At 36.9% G+C, this 19,184-nt stretch overlaps 1 long non-coding RNA gene across 1 annotated transcript; it reads left to right on the forward strand.

The window, feature by feature from the left end:
• Positions 1-14,246: 14,246 nt before the first annotated feature.
• On the forward strand, positions 14,247-16,422 carry LOC118453300. Its single transcript, XR_004843223.1, has 3 exons — positions 14,247-14,573; positions 15,137-15,260; positions 16,324-16,422. It is a non-coding gene; the product is annotated as an uncharacterized LOC118453300 (long non-coding RNA).
• The last annotated feature ends 2,762 nt before the right edge of the window (positions 16,423-19,184 follow it).

Here is a 19,184-nt window from a genome sequence, read left to right on the forward strand (position 1 = left end):
CGCTGTGCGTGTGGTAGTGAGCCTCCCCCGGGGCGGGCCGTGCCGCCTCAGCCTGCCCCTCGCTGACAGGGGCGAGGACGAGTCCCCTGCGGCCGCGAAGTCCGGTCTCTCGTTAAGGCGAAGAGACGCTAAGCCCGCGCTCCCGTGTTTGGGCTGATGTAAATACAAACGCTTTTCCTCTTATGGGTTTGATTAATTTTCTGTCCTGGCGTTACTTCGTGCAGAGGTAGTGCGGTCGCTAATGCTTTAGCTCCTGGCCGTTTCTATGTAGCGTGTGACTCTCGTAATGGCCTTTAGATGTCAAGAGCTGAAATTTTAAAATAGATAACCCTGAGGAAAATAAGTGCTTTTACTTTTCTATTCCTAGTTATTCAATGTCCAGCTTTAGTCTTTCTGTATCACTTTAAGTAATTTCAGTTGTCTTGAACATGCTGGGCAGGGGTGTGTAGAGGCTTCAGGTGGGTCTTGGAGGAATTGGGGCCTTGTGGGTGTAGTCAGGGCCCCAACCTGAGGAGAACAAATGAATTGAGGTTACAACAATCTTTTCGGTTTCCTCTTTTTAAAGAAAAAAAACGGTTGTTTGCAGTCTATAAGCTTTTTACATGCTATAAGACAACAAAAAGGCAAACAGATTGTCCCTTCTTACACAATACAGTTTGTGATCGTTACCTGTAAAACCAGCATAGCTGTAGAGCTTGCAGACTGCTCTGAAAGTCAGATCCTTGCAAGAAGTTTAAAAACTCTGATTCCGTTCCATTTTATTAGAGCCAATAGGGAAAAAAAGAATGGATTTAGGATTATTGCCTTGTATATGTTTTGTAGACCCCTTTAGTTGGGGTCAATGTTTAGATGCTAAGATCATCTTAAGAAGGTAACACATGTGAAGGTGCTAACAATATGTAGATATAAATTTAATCATGTAAAGGAGAAAAATATGAGAAAGCTTCAACTTTTGAGTTGAAAACAGGTGGATGTTTGTCTGTTAAAAGGGGTTGGAAGTATTGTTTTATTTTCTGGCTCAGGACAAGTTGTTCTTTATAGATGGAAGTTGTTATGAGGGCAAGTTTGTCAATGGAGAGATTATGGGGAATAGGTTTCAATACTGGGCATTGACAACTGAACCTGTAACTACTACATACCCTTTAAAAAAAAAAAAATCCCAGTCCCATTAAATTCTGGTTTATAAGTACATACCATAAATAGCCAAACTCATTTAGTTCAAGTAGCCAATCTTCCATGGTGTTTATTGAAGAATTGTGTTTTTCAGATTTTATAGTTGGCCTCTCAGTTTAGGCTGGGTTAACTTTCAGTCATCTCAGAAAGTTAATCAAATGTGTTAATGGTAGAAACCATGTATCATCAGTTTTTGATAACACTCTCAGTCCTTCAAAGATGCACACTTATGCAGACTTGTGCTCATACGAAGTGCTCCACAGATCAGGCCAAAGATGTTAAAGGATTTAAAGAACCTGAATAAACTTTCCATTATGGAGGGACATATCACACATGATTCACCAAGGAAACGTTTCTATGAATTCATCTCTCCTAGCGTCCTGAGCAGAAGGAGTTTTGTTGATTAAAGATCAGTCCCAGTAAGTTGCTCCAGAAAAGAGTATCTCCTGTTTTTGTTTATTCCTGTACAGGTGAGTCGGTGACTTCTCCGCCTGCCGAACCCCTTTAGTCAACAGTCTGTAAGGCTGACAGAAAATAAAGGGTGACCACATGGAATATCGTGTAAGTAAGTCAGGTAAATACTTGACAGAAAACTATTTTTCTGTCATTATTCTAAGATCACAAATACATCAGGGATTTCACAGTGCAGTACTTCTAGTGCAAAGCAGCTGATTTATCGGGCTTTGGCACAGAATATTTGAATGAGTACATGCCATCGAAAAGCTGTTGAGGCGACTATAAAATTCAAGAACTTTTTTCATACCTTCCTTAACCATAAAAGAACATACTGTGAATCTTTTCTTTTTAACACAGCACCATCACTTTTAGAGACCAGAAGGATTATGATTCATTAGTTTTAAAATAAAGACTGAATGAACACACTTACAGTCTTCACTAGACAGCGTTAACAGTAAAAGAAAGGTAGCTGCTAATTATAAACTTCCAGGCTTTTAGAGTGTCTTCTATTTGGGCTCCATAAGTAAGATATCACTTACTGGTGAACTGTAAATATATTAAAAAAAATTAAACTGTATTTTACAGATCTGTTGTTTCTGTGTTTAACTTTCTCATATATTTGGTTCAAGGGAACACTTATTCTGGTCAGTTTGTGTTTGGAAAGCTCTGTGGATGCAAAGTATTGCAATGTAAAGATGGTAGGAAATATGAAGGAGAGCTCTTCTATGGAATGAGAGAAGGTAACTTAGACTTTTTGAGTCAGCTTTGTTTAAAATTCACTCTGTCAAGACTGAACAGATCTGTTTATGCTGCATAAATACAATTATCTCATGATGTCATTTTTCAAAGATTGCTTAGGTCTACTGAAAGCCAGGAAACTAAGCTCTTGTTCTCGCTTTATATTGACTTAATCAGTGAGAATTATTTTTTGTTTCAAAAATAAAAGCTATAAAATGCTGAGTAATCTTTTATTAGTAAAATTGAGAGATGGAAAAAAAGCTGTTACTGGCTATAATCTGCAATGAAAAAGGCCTTACTGGTAAGATGTTAAAATTCAGGAAAAAGCTGGCACTGTCACAATTATACAAATAGTTTAGTAACATAGCATGGGAAGTGGAACTGTTGACTTAAATGAATTGCCTCTATGCAATTGATTAGTTTTCAAACACAATGGGTTGTTAACCAGGATAAGTTTTATGTCCAGCTCTTACTTCTAGTCACTTTTTCATATTTGAGAATTAAATATATATTAAAATATTTTTAAATGAAAAAGGTTACAGGTGAATTCTAGGACTCTCGTACTTTGGCTAAATTCAGAGATGGTACAGCTTGGTGGCTGAATTGCACTGCGCCATTTCACTGGTTGCTTGAAATTAGGGGAAAGGACCGCAAGAGCGTGGACTAGATTTGACTGCCACTGCTTGTTATTGGCTCACTTCGACAGTCTGGTGTATCAGGTCACCAAATCTGTTTTCCTTTAAGAATTTCTTACTTGTTTTTCACTATTTTGGGAATGAGGATAATTATGAAGGAGCCTGGATTCCAGACAAGTATCAAAAGTCATGGAATGTTGCCTTGTGCTGTTGGAACAGTGTTATGAGGTGTTTAAAGACTTATGAGAAACTGTACCAGTTTGTTTGGAAAAGCTCAAAGGATCATGGTAGAAGATGCTTCATGCAGATAAACAGAAGTCTGTGTTTAGAATTAGTACTGTTGGTCCTTTCAACAGATTCAGTCCCCATTTTTAATTGAGTAACACATGAAGAGATTTCAAATTCGATTTTTTTAACATATTCTAATAGTATTTTGTATAGTTGAACTTCAGATTCAATTTCAGTTTGACTTTTCTTGGATATGTAGACTACTTAAGAGTTTTCTTGTGATTATTATTTGGAGTATTCCTTATTTGTAAAACAGGAGTAAACATAGTGATATGGGGGAAAATGTATGAGTACATATGTATAAGCACATATGAATACTTGTACTCAGGGACACCTACTTCAAGGTAGAAAGATCAGGGAATATATTTTCTTTGTGAACTAAACAACAGGATAAGGTGTGCTGTGGATTATTTTCCAGTAATTCAGTGAGATGACCTTGAGGCCTGGGACTTAAGGTCCAAATGGGGTTGTAGCATGTAAATGAATTACTGCATGACAAATCAAGAATAGGATTCTGTCATTGCAATCGCAGTGTGTGAGGGTTAAAGAAAAATCTGAAATTTTGAGAAACAAAATGAGATCAAATCTGTGCTTGTCTTGGGAACTTTTTTTTTAATTGACATCATTTCTCTGGTAAGTGTTTGGAGAGAGAGATTCTTTGAAGAATTAGCATTTTATACTCTGGTAGTAACTTTAGAACTTGAAAACAGTAACTTTTAATTGTTGCATAAATATTAAGATTTGGAACAGGCACTTCATAAACTATTTCATTACACAGTTACAATAAAGTTCAGAAACCCAGTACCAATTTTACTGTTTCAGTCTTTTTCTCTCTGACTTTGATCCTCATTCAGTTTTCTTTGTTGTTGAAAAGAAGGGGTCTCCCTAGGTTTAGTGGAAATTCAGAGCAGTACATATTTGGAGAAGCAAAAAATTACAGGGAAGGCCGTTCAATGTAACTTCACTACGTGTCTCTAGCCATCTGACTTTTTTTTTCCTGTGGACATGAAATCACAACTGAATTTCTACTGAATACTGTTTATGTTGTTAAAATACAGCATAAAGCACTTCAATATTTTGCAGTTTTGTCTGCTGTTGGTATATATGTAAGCAGATGTCTTGGCTTTTCAGTTAAGGGTTTGATTTTTTTGGTTTGGTTCTTTTTTTTGCACCTGTCAAAACCCTCAGATTTCTTTTAAATACACATTAGAAGTTTGTACTTAAATCTGTTAATCTAAACCTAATTATTGAATACAGTTTAAAAATCTTTATGTATTATTCCATGAATGTATGAAAGTTGGGAATTAAAATCAATAGGAAAAGATAATAAATACTTGTTAGATAAAGAAACAGATGACAGAAAAAAATGTGCAAGTGCTGTCGTGCATTTGTTTCTTATAGCCTAAACACTGCTAAACAAAAATGGTGTTATAATAGCTTCTCACTTCTTGAGATATTGAAGACAGGATATTTTATGTGTATGTATTTGTGTGTGCATGTGTGCACACACAGTTTTGTACCACTGGGTGTCTCTCTAGCATCTGTTTTGAGACTGAATTGGTAAATTCTTCAGGCTTACACTTGCTCAGTAACTGGTCTGTCTCTGTAGGGTTGTAAGCATTTAGTACTATATTTAAATTTACACTGGCTATGTGCTCAAAAGTGACAAGATACTTTGGCCAAAAGAAAAAAAAAATAATCCTAACAATACTGACAGCAGTGTCTTGTTGATTGGTTTAGTATTTATATTATGCAGAAAACAAGACAACCGCTTAATGCAAGTGTTCACTGGGCATAGACTGCTGTCAGATTATATAACTTAATGTAAAACATTAAAAGCATTTAAATACTTTTTTTCAGGAAAAATAATAGGTTAAAGTTTTATTTTTTTAATCTGTTACCATAGAATTATGAAAGAGCTAACCAGCCTTCTGGGAAGGGTCAGAGACATGCCTGTGACCCACACCTCACAGGTAAATGATTTAGCCACGTCTTTCTGCAATTTCAATCTCTTTCAGCATGCTGCCTGTAGAGCCGTTCCCCTGAGGGGTGGAAGTGTAAGTGTAATTCTCCTTCCTGTCTTTCTGCCCTGAACACTGTCTCAGATCTTAAGTCTTCTGTGACTCTGTCATTCTCTGACAAAATTTATGGTATGCCTGGTTGCTTCTTTCATTTCAGATTAGAAAGCTGACAATAATACACTTTGAGAATAATTATCATTAACTTCGTGGATATAAAATTTTCAATACTACTTGTTTTTTCAGCAGCCAGTTTTGACACAGTGCAAGTAGCTAGCAGAATCTACCACCTGTTTTAATGATCTGTTGTTGTCAATGAGAAACACTTGGGTTTGCATGCGCAGTAATTAAGTTTATACCAGTACATTCCTGACAGATACGGTAATGGATCAGTATACACTGAAGTCCAACAAGAAACGAGGCATTTTGAGCAAAAGATGATCCTATGTAATATGGAAGTAAACAGGAAATATGTGAAAACTAATTAGAGGAATTATGTATGGGCAGCGCAGGGGACACAAACCTGGTCATAACGCAAACAGTAAGACTCGGTTCAGTGCCCAAAAAGGGCAAGTTACTAAGGAACTCCAGTTAAGGATCTGGAAATTGTCTGCTTTGTCCGCATAATTTTGCATGTGAGATTTTGAAGTTTGTTTTGTATGGTCAGCTATCTTGATGAGAATCAAACTTTATTGCTAATCAGTTAGTGTACCCATACTTTGTACAAATAGTTCTACGCTTGTAAACTGTGTGTAACTGTACAGATTTTGAAAAAATCTGGTTTGGTTTTTTTTTCCTTTACTGAAATAGTACCTTGGACATACTGAAGTAATCTGCTTAAACAAAAAGAACATGGACAAATATTTCAAGCTCTAGGGCATTCCTCTAGCATTCCTTCTGTGTGGTATAGAATAGATTGAATAATAGCATGAATGTTGAATTTGTGTGGTTTTCCACTTCAGTTTTAACTGTAATAATGCCAGGGCTAGATATTTAGATCAATCTTTGGAAGCGATAAATTTTTGGTAAGTGGATGCTGTCAGTTAATAGCATATTGTAGTCTGTGAACCTTCAGAGATTCAGGTCGATTAAATGTCCAGTAAACAAGCAATAATTATAACTATATCAATGGAGGAGTCCAACAATAACAAACAACTCTGATTTATCTACTGCTTAACCATAAAACTGATTTGACTTTGGGTAAAAACATCAAGAGATGCAAGGTAGAAACTGTAACTGAACACTAGAGAACATAGAACAAAACAAAGCCCCTGAAAGCTGCTGATTTAAAAAAAAACAAAACAAAACAAAAAAAAACCCACAACAAAAAAAACAAACCAAAAAAAAAACCAACAAAAACAAAACCCCAAACCAAAAAAACCCAACCCAGTGACCTGTGGTGGCCTGTCTGGTTTTAGTGCATTTGTATGTGCACACATTTGAGAATGAAAGAAAACAATAACATGTAAATGAAGTTTGCAGAGGTTAATGAAGTAAACCACTCATTTTCTTCATGAAAATGTTTCCTTTCTGTGATTTCTCATTTCTGGCTGCTGCGTAAGCCCCAGTAAGCAGATGCTGTGTTCCATTCTGTCCCTGTTGCTACTTCTTTGTGTGTTTTGGCAGTGTTTAGTTTGTCGTCTTTCCCAGAGGAAGGCCTGCTGTTTGATACACCTGTTAACCACACGAAACAGGTGGCAAGCCTTATGGGCTTTTTCACCTGCAGGCTTTTGTTCCCCCGCCCCCCTTAGAATCCATTTGATTTACCTGTTTGGAACCAGAGTCATAGTTTCAGTTCTGGTGCAAATTATTTGTTTGAGTTACCTGTTTGGAAGAGTCATAGTTTCAGTTCTGGTGCAAATTATTTACATTACTGGAATTTCAGTTGCTCAGAATTGTACTGCGTACTAGTGGATAATGTGAAAGTTAAAGATACATCTTCCCAAATCTTGATTATGCTTATAATTATGTAATGACATATGATACAAAAATATAAATAAAGCAATCGCTGATATAAAGACCATGAATGAGCCTCCCCACTAGTAAATGTTGAACTCTATTATTTTAATTGCTTGTGGGTAGGACCGCTGACTACTGCATCGCTCATAGCTCTAGCAATTTTTAGAAGCTACTGTGTCCCAGTAGCAGCCTGGAAGTGTCTGAACAGGTTTCTGAATGCATCATCTGTATATTTAATTGCCTTTTTGAGTGGCTTTTTTAGTGATCCTTAGGTGATCCATGGTTCTGATGCTTGATAATAAGATGTGACAAGAAGACAGTGGGAAGATGTAGTTAGCAGTCTTCTCGTGAGAATAAAGGCCAGTAATTGAAGGAAAAGAAAAAAGCGAAACAAACCAAAACCCCACCAAGCTACTATTTCTGTAGTTTATCTAGATTTTTCCATAATGTACAGCATTTTACACTGAGCACTTGCTGAAAATTTTGTATTATGGTGGTCTGTCTGGTTAAAGAGAAACATTGTTGAATGCTTTCCTGACTCAGCCTAACAGAGAAATCATCAGGGCTTCGCTTGTTGCCTTCACTTTAGAAGACAGATAATGAAAGGCCTTCAGAGAAGGATAAAGTAGGGGTTTTATTAAAAATTATCAGACCAGAAATAAACCCATGAAAAAACTAATCAGGGAAGAAATTTGTGTTTAAAATGGGTGCTAAAGTGCCTGTAGAATCTGAGGGTTTGGTCTTGTTCTGAAGTGCGTGCTGATTTGAGAATAAGGTAGTCTGTCAAGATCACACACATTCTTAGGTAAAAAATGCCAGCAAAACATTCTCTGGTATGTTTACATTTAAAAGTATATTAACACTTCATATTTATGTCCTTATTCAAGGATCAAAAGCATTGAAAATTGTTGTTGTTGTCTTTATATCAAGCCAGTGTATTTTCTTTTATTAAAACTATTTGAGTGTCAATAACTTTCTGAAATGAAAGCTCTTTGAAATTTGAGGGAGAGATAAAATCTTGTGTGTCTTTTGACATAAAGTGATTTACATCTGAGACTGTAGTTCTTGGAATAGACATAGATTCTTCCAAGTTCTAAAAACAGGCTATATAGCATGAAATATCTGAACATACTCAGCCAGATAAGTGGTCAGCATATACTGGAGTACCTCAATGTATTTAAATAGAGATGTGTTTGCTTAAATTAATGTCAGCTGAGGCTGTATGCTATAATGCATAAGATTTTTATAAAGGAAAGCATGGTTCAGCCATTACTCAAATCTGTTAAGGCATTTTAACATGATATTTAGGATCAGGCCCATGCAAATAAGGTTGATGAGTGATTGAAACCAAATAATGAAAATTATTGATAAAAGCCCAAATTAGAGCATATGAAAATCATCTACTCTTAGAGTCAGGCAAGTTGAGTGTAAAGGCAGGCAAGTTTGAATTTGAAATAAACACAATTGATTGCAATAAAAAGTGTAAGAGCCACTAACTCAAAAATGGAAACCTCATCAACTAACTGGAAATTGTTTCCTGAAATAAGAAAGGGGTAAGTACTTATGATTGGTTTACAACATCTTTTTCAATCTTCATAAACAGATGTCTTTGAACACCTTGCCCTGCCACACAATGTTGGGAGTAACTAACATTTAAAATCTTGTTAATTCCTGAATAAAATTTGACAAAATTTATATCCATCAAAGTTAGTATTTGGAAGTCTTGCTTAGTAAGAGACTATCCCAAGTAAAGCTATGTACGAATTTCTCTAGTTAATTTATTACTGTTGTTTTCTTAGAACTAGTTGTTTCAAAGTTGTCACCTTTGATGAAAAAATTCCTAACATCTCGGTTTTTAAACATAAAATGAGTCATGCTAACCTATTTAAATAGGCTGTTGCAGAAATGAATATGATAATATGACCTTGTGAAATTACTACTGTTTGTGTACTAAATGTTCTTATTTATCACCTGTAACATGTAATTGTGGTTTAAACAAATTCCATATAAAAACATTTACTTTAGAACTCTAAAGTAAAACAGTAGAAACAATCCATGGTTACGTTGTGCAGTTACCAGAATAAATTCCTTATGACCGATTCTTAGGATAGGAGGATTTCTGTGGTTGATACCTAGCTGATGATAAGCAACTTTGCCTTCACCAGCTACTGTTCTTCATGAACTTCTTTACTTCTGTTTTGGTGTCTATTAGTAGATTGCAGTGTCTTTGTCTACTGCATTGTATGTCTTTGAATCACAGAAAATGCAGGACCTTACTAAAACTCAAGGTTTTTGTTTTGTTTAAAGCAGAATTTCCTGTTCTAGTTCAAAAACAAAACCAACCAAACAAAAAAACCCACAGCATAATACAGCCCATCACTGGAAGCTTGTAGCTTTTTCTTTTTCTCAGTTTCCTGCTCCCCTTTGTTTGTGTACTAACTGGTAGCTCTTTTTCTGGAGGCCCCTATGTCACTCTGGTTGTTCACGCCTTTGTTTCTCTGCATAAATGTGTGATGTATAGATAGTGCTTATGTGGACGTCAGCATTTCCAAACCTTGCATGTGTTGCATTGCTAAGCAACTTTTAGCAACACTTATCTCTCGTCCTTATGCCATCTGGAAAAGAGGATTAGACAAGGAAATGTGCCAGAGAGAGACAAAGGCAAATCTAAGAAAGAGGTGGCTTAATTACTTAAGAGAATGAGTGACGTTAATAGTAGGCAATCATCAGAATTGATTGAAAGCAAGCACAATGCCTTTACAGGTAGCGATAAGGAACCACCGAGAAAGGTTGCATATTTTATACCCCCTGTCCCTTTTCCTTCCCTAGAGGAAGCGGAACACAGCTGAATCCTATTGCATGCTTACTTACAGTGATGCAAGATGAAGGCCGCTATGGTTTCAGTACGTAATTTAGATACAATTCCAGTTACAGTGAGGTTTTTTTCTAGACCTTCCAGTTACGTATGTTCAGGAGTATAACTAGCTGAATACTGTTTCGAAGGTCTCTTCCACTGGGCAGAAAAGATTGTGAAAACGCCAGTGGAGCTTGAAGCTTGTGTACAGTAGTTACCACCAGTACTGCTGTCACTGGGATAACTGCTGAAGATGGCATCATGTGCTTTAAAGTGATGGAAGGAGTGGACCAAGCAGGTATCAGAAGCCTGTTTCCAAAGAACTGCTTTGTCTTTGCTTTTATCTTCTAGCTTACATCTGTAATTGCTAAAGGTGTAAACAAAGGTGCTAGAATTTTAGCTGCTAAGTCCACCTGGAGTTTCAACTGGGTTCACACATATTTTAGAATTACAGTAGCATTTTATTTGGTACCTACGCTGTTATCACGCAAAGTGCCAGATATTCAACTTAATAGAAAATGATCACTTTATATCTTAAATATTCTTATTCTATAGTTCCTTATATACTCTAACATTGAAATGTTGTCTGATTGCTAAATAGGATTTAGTACTTTATAAAACAAGTGACATTTTTTACTGAGTTATTTTACTTCCCATACCTGGACTTTTGACTGTACTTTGACCATTGATTATTTCCTCCGCAGTTTCAACTCTAAGCTCTTCCAATAATATGGGAACAATGCAGACTAATTTTCAGTGCCAGCTCTATGCTTCAAGGTGTTTTTTACATTTATCTTAGAACAAAAGTGCATACTGCGGTACACAATTGTGTGCTGTCTTCTCACATCTGAAGCTGAAACCAGTATTCCTGACTGTGACTTTCCCTGTCCTGTCAGCAAATGCCGGTGAAATGACTGACAAATTTTCCCATCCTCCCCTGGTTTAGGACCACAAAGATGAATTGTTTGACTCTGCTATCAGTTAATATTAGTAAAATTGTGGCTGTGAACTAATGATCTCAAGATAATACTATATTTAACAGGAGAGGATACACTAGAAAAACCACATGTTCATCATGACATGATACTAAATTGCATGATTAAGTGTGCAAGTTTAATGTTGCTAGAAACTTTAATTGGCTCATACCTAAGTTTCTGTGGTATTTGGCTTTGCAGCCGTAGGAATCTTTAAACTTTTATTTTAAGTAAAGGGTATATCTTGGGTCAAATGCAGTCCAGATTTAAATAACCAAAGCTTTTTGGAATTGAGTTTGGTACACTATTTCACTTTTCACGATCTTTAAAAAGCAAAATAATGTGTGATTCTGTATGTGACAAAGCAGTTATTCATTCTTGCCATGTAATTTAATGCGATGTAATATATGAACTGAAGGATCTCACATAATAGTATCCCACAGTAACAAACCTTGGGCAAGAAATGTTTGATTCTCCCTCCTTTCCCCTTTAGAGGAGTGCCGCATAATCCTTGGTTGTGTGGTCTCCTATTCAACTTTTCACACAAATGTTGGAAGGGTATTTATAAAAAGCCTCGAGGACCACCCACTTTGCTATTGAAAATTGGCTGAAATAATCCCTTCTTTATAATTTAGCTGTGGTGGTGTTGAAATTTAAAATCCATGTGTATTTCTGTTTAAAGGGGCAGTGGAGAAATGACGTATTCAATGAGCAGGGCGCTATAGTTAATTGTTCTGGTGACATCTGTGATGGACTGTGGATCAATGGCTACCCTGCTGGTACGTACATTCATTATGCTCTCCAGTTATTAACAAGTCTTTGACATAATGCTTTGGTTGTCCCTCTTTTGATTCATATGATCTGACTATAGTGTTTAGCATCCTGAGTGCTCGGTTCTCCTAGAATGCATAGTTCTCTGGAGCAAGGGGGATCGCTATGGGGCTGAGACATTTCCTGAAGGGAGGGAGCTGTTCATTCAAGTCAAATGCAGAACTACAGTGAAGTATCGAACGCTCTTGTAATGGATTTTTATTCTTGCAGTGAGGGAGAGGGTTTTTTTGCTTTTAATAATGGGGATTTTTTAATTTTCAAGTGCAAGTATTTTGGAATTAAAAAGTTGGAAAGATAGCAAAAGAAACAGACTCTGTGTGTGCATGCACAATATGCATGTGTGTGAGAGTAATCCCAGTTAGTTTAAACTATGTCATTGGAAATAGTAAAGAATTGCTCAGCAGGTTATAATTTGGTAAGCACAGAACAGAAATGAATCCCATCGTAACGCAAAGATATGGATTCAATGGCTTAATAGAAAGCTTTTCTAATCCAATTGACTTCTGCATGAGGGGACTGTTTACACAGAATACAGTCGTTCCAACATGAGTGCAGCTGATCAAGAGATGCTCATAAGTAATTTTTTGTATTGCCTCACTCATATGAATGTATTGCCTCAAAGGAAATGATCCAAAAAACTTGAAATACAGCATGTATGCATGTACTCTGTGTCAAGCAGCAAAACATATGGAATGGAACTCAGGAGAACAGATCTCTGCAGCAGCCCATCTTAAGAATACTTGCATGTCCAAATCTCTACTGTAGGCTGTTTCTCTCCAAAAATGAACTATTTAATCAAAAAATCAGAAAACTATAATTCACCTGGTTGACTTATTTCTATCTTTAATGTTAGACATACTTGTAATGCTAGATCATATTTTTCAGAACCTAGAATGAAAATGTTTATTTTTAGAAGCATTTTCTATAAAGGAATAAGTTTTTACACAGTGAAGTGCTGCTTTAATCCAGTCAAAGTTGGTAGTAATCAAAATTCATAGCTATGTTCAAACCCTATAAAATGTTGTGATGGTCTGTTTCATGATTAGTTAGCAGATGTTAACTTTAACAGGCCTTTTTTTTCTGGCACTGTAAGCTGAACAATAAGGAATTGAATAGGTCTTGAAGAAATCTCTACACAATCATGGAAGTATTCTCTTCAGATTACTATAAGGATACATTTGAAGAGAGAAAATTTGTTCCACTCCTGTTCATTTGGTACTTAGAAGACTTAATTTTCCCTTTTCTCAGCAATGCAATCATTTACATTCTGTATTAAAAGAGCATGGTATTCCTGTTTATCGCTAAAACTTAATTGTTTTTTTAAATCTTTTAACATGCATTTTTGTGGAAGTCAAGGTTATTCACAGGACTTCACTTTAAAATAAATGTCTAGATAAGAATTTCAGGCAGAAGGATAGCTTGGGTTTTGTGAAGAAACTGCCTTCGTTAAAAGGAATGAATGTGTATCTTATTTCCATCCTTCTGGGAAAACAAGTTCGCTTTAATATCATGATTGTCCAGGCCAAGTACAGGTGGTACTGTTTGCTCTGTCTCTGAGACATTCACCTTCACAAGAACTGGAGACTCTGGATGTCTTGGGCAGCATTTTGCCTGTACGTGTTTGTTAGCTTTCTGTTGGAACTTTGCAACAAAATTATCTACCAAAGTTTCCAGTGATATTTACCTATATAAGTGAATTGTTCAGTTGTTGAGCTGCATTTGTATTACTTTACCTTGAACATACTATTGCTTTTAATTTTACAGTAGTTATTTCAGGAGACAGTCAAGATGGTAATTTTTTCCTTCACTTGCTGCTGTTCCCTGAAACAACAATAATGAGAGAATAAGTTTTACAGGTGTTTAATGCAAGAGCCTCCTGTTCTGAGTCTGAGCAACATGAAGTTAAATTATGAGCAAAAAAATTTTACTCTTCGTGGATTTTTCCCTCTGAATAATATTTTAACTGAAGTAACTTTTAATGCTGTATTAGGTTTATGTGGCAAGGTTTTGATAGTGGGGGGACTGCATGGGTGGCCTCTGTCAGAAGAGGCCAGGGGCTGCCCTGTGCTGGATGCAGCTGGTTCCAGCTGGCTCCACAACAGAGCTGCTGTGCCCATCAGCAAAGCTGGTGGCACCTCTGTGATAACTTATTTAACAAAGGGTAAAACACTGCACAACAGTGAGGAGCGAAGGGGGGGGAAGAAGTGCAAGAAACAGTCGTGTGGGGACTGAGGTGAGAGAAAGAGGAGGGGGGAGGAGGTTCTTCAGGTGTCAAAGCAGGTATTTCACCCGCAGGCTGTGGAAGTTTTGGATGAAACCATACTGGATGTTCTGTGCAGCCCATGAAGAGGACTACAGTGGAATAGATGTTCACACTGCAGCCCGTGGAGGACCCCATGCTGGGTGGATATTTCCTGAAGGAACTGCAGCACATGAGAAGCCCACACAGGAGCACGTTCTCCTGACAGGAACTGTGGCCCATGGAGGACCTACACTGAAGCAGGGGCAAAATGTGAGGTAGAAGGAGCAGCAGAGAAGGACTGTTAGGGATTGACTGCAACCCCCCGTTCCTCATCCCAGTGCACCACTCAGGAGGGAGGTAGAGGAGCTGGGAACGAAGGAGTGAAGTTGAGCCTGGGAAAAAAGGGTATGAGACAGCAGCGAAGATGTTTCAATTTATCTTCGTTTCTCACTATTTTAATTTGCAATAAATAATTTTCCCTGAGTCTGTTTTGCCCATGGTGGTAATTGGTAAACAATCTTCCTGTCTTTATCTTGACCCATGAGCCTTTTCATCTTATTTTCTTCCTGCTGTGTTGTTGAAGAGAGGGAGTGAGAGCACAGTTGGGTGGGCATCCAGCCAAGGTCAGCCCACCACAAATGCTATGAAAGACATAACAAGTAAAGCTACAATGGATCATTCCATCCATTGATTCTGGTTTGGTTGAGATTTTCATTCACCTGAGCCATAACTTTTAACATTCCTCTTAATTTTAACCTTAGTTGTTGTCATCGGTGATTTACTTTATTTAATGCTGCTGGCCCAAATAGAGCATTCTGTTGCCTTTCGGAGTAAGAAATGCAATAAATGTTTTATTCTCTGACTTCAAAACTTTACCTGAACATGTAACACTGTGATACAGTAACAGTAAGAGATGGCTAATAAGTAATTGTGACATACTAACTATTTGTTGTTCTTTTGATGATCAGCTTTTGTGAATAGTTGTGGTCCAGAGATCTGGGCTGGCATCGGAAACCACCAAATCCCATCAAGTTCTGCAACCAACTTACCTGAGTTAATGAAGAAACTGAGAAGAAAACAGTTAACTCCTGTGTAGGTAGTATGGGAAAGAGCCAAATTCCTTCTATATTTCCCTTGACTAATATGTGTATGCGGTAATCTAAAACTGGGTAGTTAGTATGCCAACTTCATAATTTATAGCAAATGTGCAAAAGTTATATCCTAAAAATAGTAGCAAATACCTTTTTTTTATATGCCGAGGTGTTTTTGTGATTGTCAAATATACTTTTATAGTGTAACATTCAGCCATTAAAGTGTCCAAGTTTTTACTGCCCTCCCCCGCCTGGTGGCTTCTGACTATTCAAGGAAGGGTTCTCTAATTAAGGAAATAGAGCAAGCTCTGTCTTCAAAAAACAGGACCATAAAAATCATCCTTCTAAGTATTGATTTGCAATCCTAAATTAATAATTGATTTCTGAAGTATTGATAAATCCACTGAAGTCCCTGGAAACTGCTGGACGTGTTAGTACTTCTAAGAAGCCAAGAACCTTTAATTCTCACTGAAATTTCTTTCAAAAATCTTACCCAGCATTTGGTTTCTCTATACATTTTTATGGCAACGATTTTCTTTTCTTTGCTATCAAGGATAATAGCTAATGTCAGAATTGTAAATACTCAACAATTATTTGAAGTACAGTACCAGATGAAATAGAATCTACAGTGAAATATTTCTTTGAAGCTGTAAAACTTGATTCTTTGTTTATTAGGGAAGTCACTGCTTTAAGTTTGTGCAGCACTTCAACAGAACTTGGAAAACACAAGGAGTAACCAAATTAAATTATACATCCCCATTTGTCAACTGTGTCTCCAGTTTGACAAAATGTAATAGACTTAAGTTGTTGGAGAGGTAGTTCTCATTATTATGCTTAATGTATGTTTTCTGCTGTATACCCAGCTGTAAATTTAATATACCGAGTACCTAACAGCTGTCATGGTGAATTTATTCTTATATTTGAACTTAATTAAGATTTTAAAACCTATCAGCACAAACAAACAAAAATGTCAAAAATATTTTCTTTCACTGGATTTGAGTGTAGATGCTATCTTTTGATGTGTATTGCACCTGGGAACTGAAATCTACTCTTTCTGTCATTAGCAATTCTGGATCTGTACTGGCTGATTTACCAGTCCCTAAGGGGGGAGATAGAGCCCAAATCTGGATCTGACGCCCTATATGGAGCCGGAGGTGCTTCAAGCAGCCAGGGTGGTGAGTAAAGATAATGGATTAGTTGACTGCTCAGGTTTTTAGTTAATGGAAAAATGAAAAAGTATCTTTGTGTAGCAGTAATACAAACAGGCAGTTCAGTGATTTTTTTTTTTTTTACTAGTGATTAAATTCTCATAATGAATAAAACCAAAATAATTTTATGACACTGATTCTCTTTTATAAGAGAAATCTGTTCCTCCTAGGGCTGCTTTTCAGTTATTTTAATCGGAAAAAAATACCAGTGTGCAGTAAGATCAAAAGAGTTCAAGTAATAATTTCTACAGTCTTAATTCATTTACCAAGACTGAAATAGGGCCTAAAACTCGAATCTGGAGTCCAGATTTTATACCCTTCTCTAATGTTCAGAAATAACTGCCAGTACTTTGCATACTTCTAGTAACAACTTTGACTGGCATGTGAAACTGGTCCCATAAATTGATATAAAATATTCAAGCAGACAGTGCAGGCAGAATTTTAAAATTTTTTCCTGACCTAATATTCTTCTGTTTCTTGTCGTGTCTCATTTTAATTCTTGATGAATGAACAGCCAGCAAGCTTTAACCTGTGAATTACTTTGATGCTGGAGTAACCGGTTCTCGTATTGCCAGTCCAAGCAGTGAGGAGTTGAAAGTCAAACAAACTACTTTTCCTTCAGAAACACCCGTGACCTGGTTTGGCTTGCTGTATTATGATTCTAAAGGTGGTGAATTTGGATTGAGTTTATTTATATTGTGAGATTCAAAACATGGAAATTGACAAAGTCTTACTCTGTATCCATAACACCAGAAGACATAACATTTTCTCTTGATCCTCTAATTGCAACAAAGAGGTTTAAGAAAAAAAACCCCACAAAATACTGCTGGCTATGTAATAAAATAACAAGACTCAATGACTTTGATTTGAAGTTTCAAATTCGGTGCTTCTGAGGAGGCTTTTTTTTGACCACTTGGTAGCTGAGACTGCAAAGGTAACTGTCCTAGCAACGTGTTACTTTGCGAAACGCATGAAAAACAAGCGGTTGCTTTTGCAGTCCATGTGCAGATCCTGTCTGTGACTCATGCAATTTAATCCATTAGAAACAAAATCTCTTGTGACTCTCTGGATGGGATACCATATGTTGCAACAGAAAAAGAGCACTTTTAGAGGAGGCATTTCAGTGTTATTGGAAAGATGGCATTGCAGAGAAAACACAGAAAATGTGTTTTGCTTTAAATATTAGGACTTCGAAACAAAACCCAGTAATTCTTTTCCATAGTTCACTGAGCTAAAGACAGTTTTGGGGATTCAAGGCGTCCTGTTGTTACAGGCAGTCAACCATAGGTTTCTAGTCTTACAGTGTCAGTACTCGGGTATGCATGTCTGTGTGCATGTGCTTGTGATAGTTGATCCATTTTGCTGTGCCCTGTAGGGGGACAGAATAATATATGTACAAATGATTGCTTTGTTTTACATAATTTTGAAACATTGTTCCGTCCTGTAAAAAGATGGGGCAAAAAGTGACTGCGACAGCCACACACATCTTCATCCTAGCCATCCCGCTGTCCCACCCTTATTTTCATTGTCACATAGGCATGCATAATTTGCAAAAAAAATAACTAGTTCATGCAGTTCTATTTTGTCCTTTTTCAGTTGGTTTTAACTTGCCAAAATAAATGAAAAACACTTAAGACCTGAAGTATTAAAGATATCCCCAAATTACCAGTATTAAATAAATACGTCCCCTTTAGCTTATTCCGAGGGCATTTTGTTGCCAGATCTTGGGGTCACACATAAAAATAATGTTCTTCCTTTTGTGGGACACTAAAACAAAAAGAGTGAAGGTAGAATTCTGGCACAGTATTTCCAGATGTCATCGTTCCACAAAAGTCCTAATCCAGATCAGGGAGATGCTTTATTCCTGTTGCACTTTAAGTGAGAGCAGGAGTAGTAGTATTGCTCTGTATTCTCTAAAAGAATGCAGATTAATTTACATGTGTTTTTAAATTTGAAATCTTTCATATAATTATGTATTTAAGTAATGAGCCTTCTATGAAAGGGAGAAGGATTATAAGCTCAAGTGCTTTTGATCACATGTGAGGTCAGAGGAAGCAAATATGGGCCTTTGGGACACAGTATTTTTAATTTTTAGACTGCTCTTATTCACAGATCAAGTTTGCCCAAAGCTACCCTACACCTGCCTGTTTGTGATGGTCCCTTAATGTGACCATTACTTCAGCAAGACATCCCTCAACCACAAATGTTTTCTGTTCTTGGGGTTCAGTGATAAGAAAATGTCAACTGCAGCAGACTATGAGGACCCTGCTACTCTATTGTCCAAACTGTATTTAAGAGTACAGGGGTTTTTTATGGTGCTGGGACTTTGAAGAATTAGGCTTTTGGTTTTGAATTTTTAAGTTGGGGTCATGTCCAGAGTGGTTTCTTCATAAGTAGTAGTGTCTTTTTAAAGAGTGTTTGTGGCAGACAAATAGTGGGACTTTTCAGAGTTAACTAATCATCACTGATTTCAGTGTGTTTGGTCAGGGACATTGGAGTAATGGGTACTGGAAGGCAAGTTAGATGAAGTGAGGCAGAGGTGGTAGAAAGAGTGGGGAAAGATGCCTATGAGACTAGAAGAAAGGAAGGAGGGAAGAAAGAAAAGGAAGAAAGGAGAATGAAGAACTCTTGAAGAGCTATTGAAAGACTCTTTTCTCCACCCGTTGCTCTACTGATTTTTCTTCTGGTTCTTCTCATCTCTGCTTTTGGAGAGAAAT

The sequence above is a fragment of the Egretta garzetta genome, unplaced genomic scaffold (assembly GCF_000687185.1).
Source record: "Egretta garzetta isolate BGI_Z169 unplaced genomic scaffold, ASM68718v1 scaffold61, whole genome shotgun sequence".
Taxonomy (NCBI): Eukaryota; Metazoa; Chordata; class Aves; order Pelecaniformes; family Ardeidae; genus Egretta; species Egretta garzetta.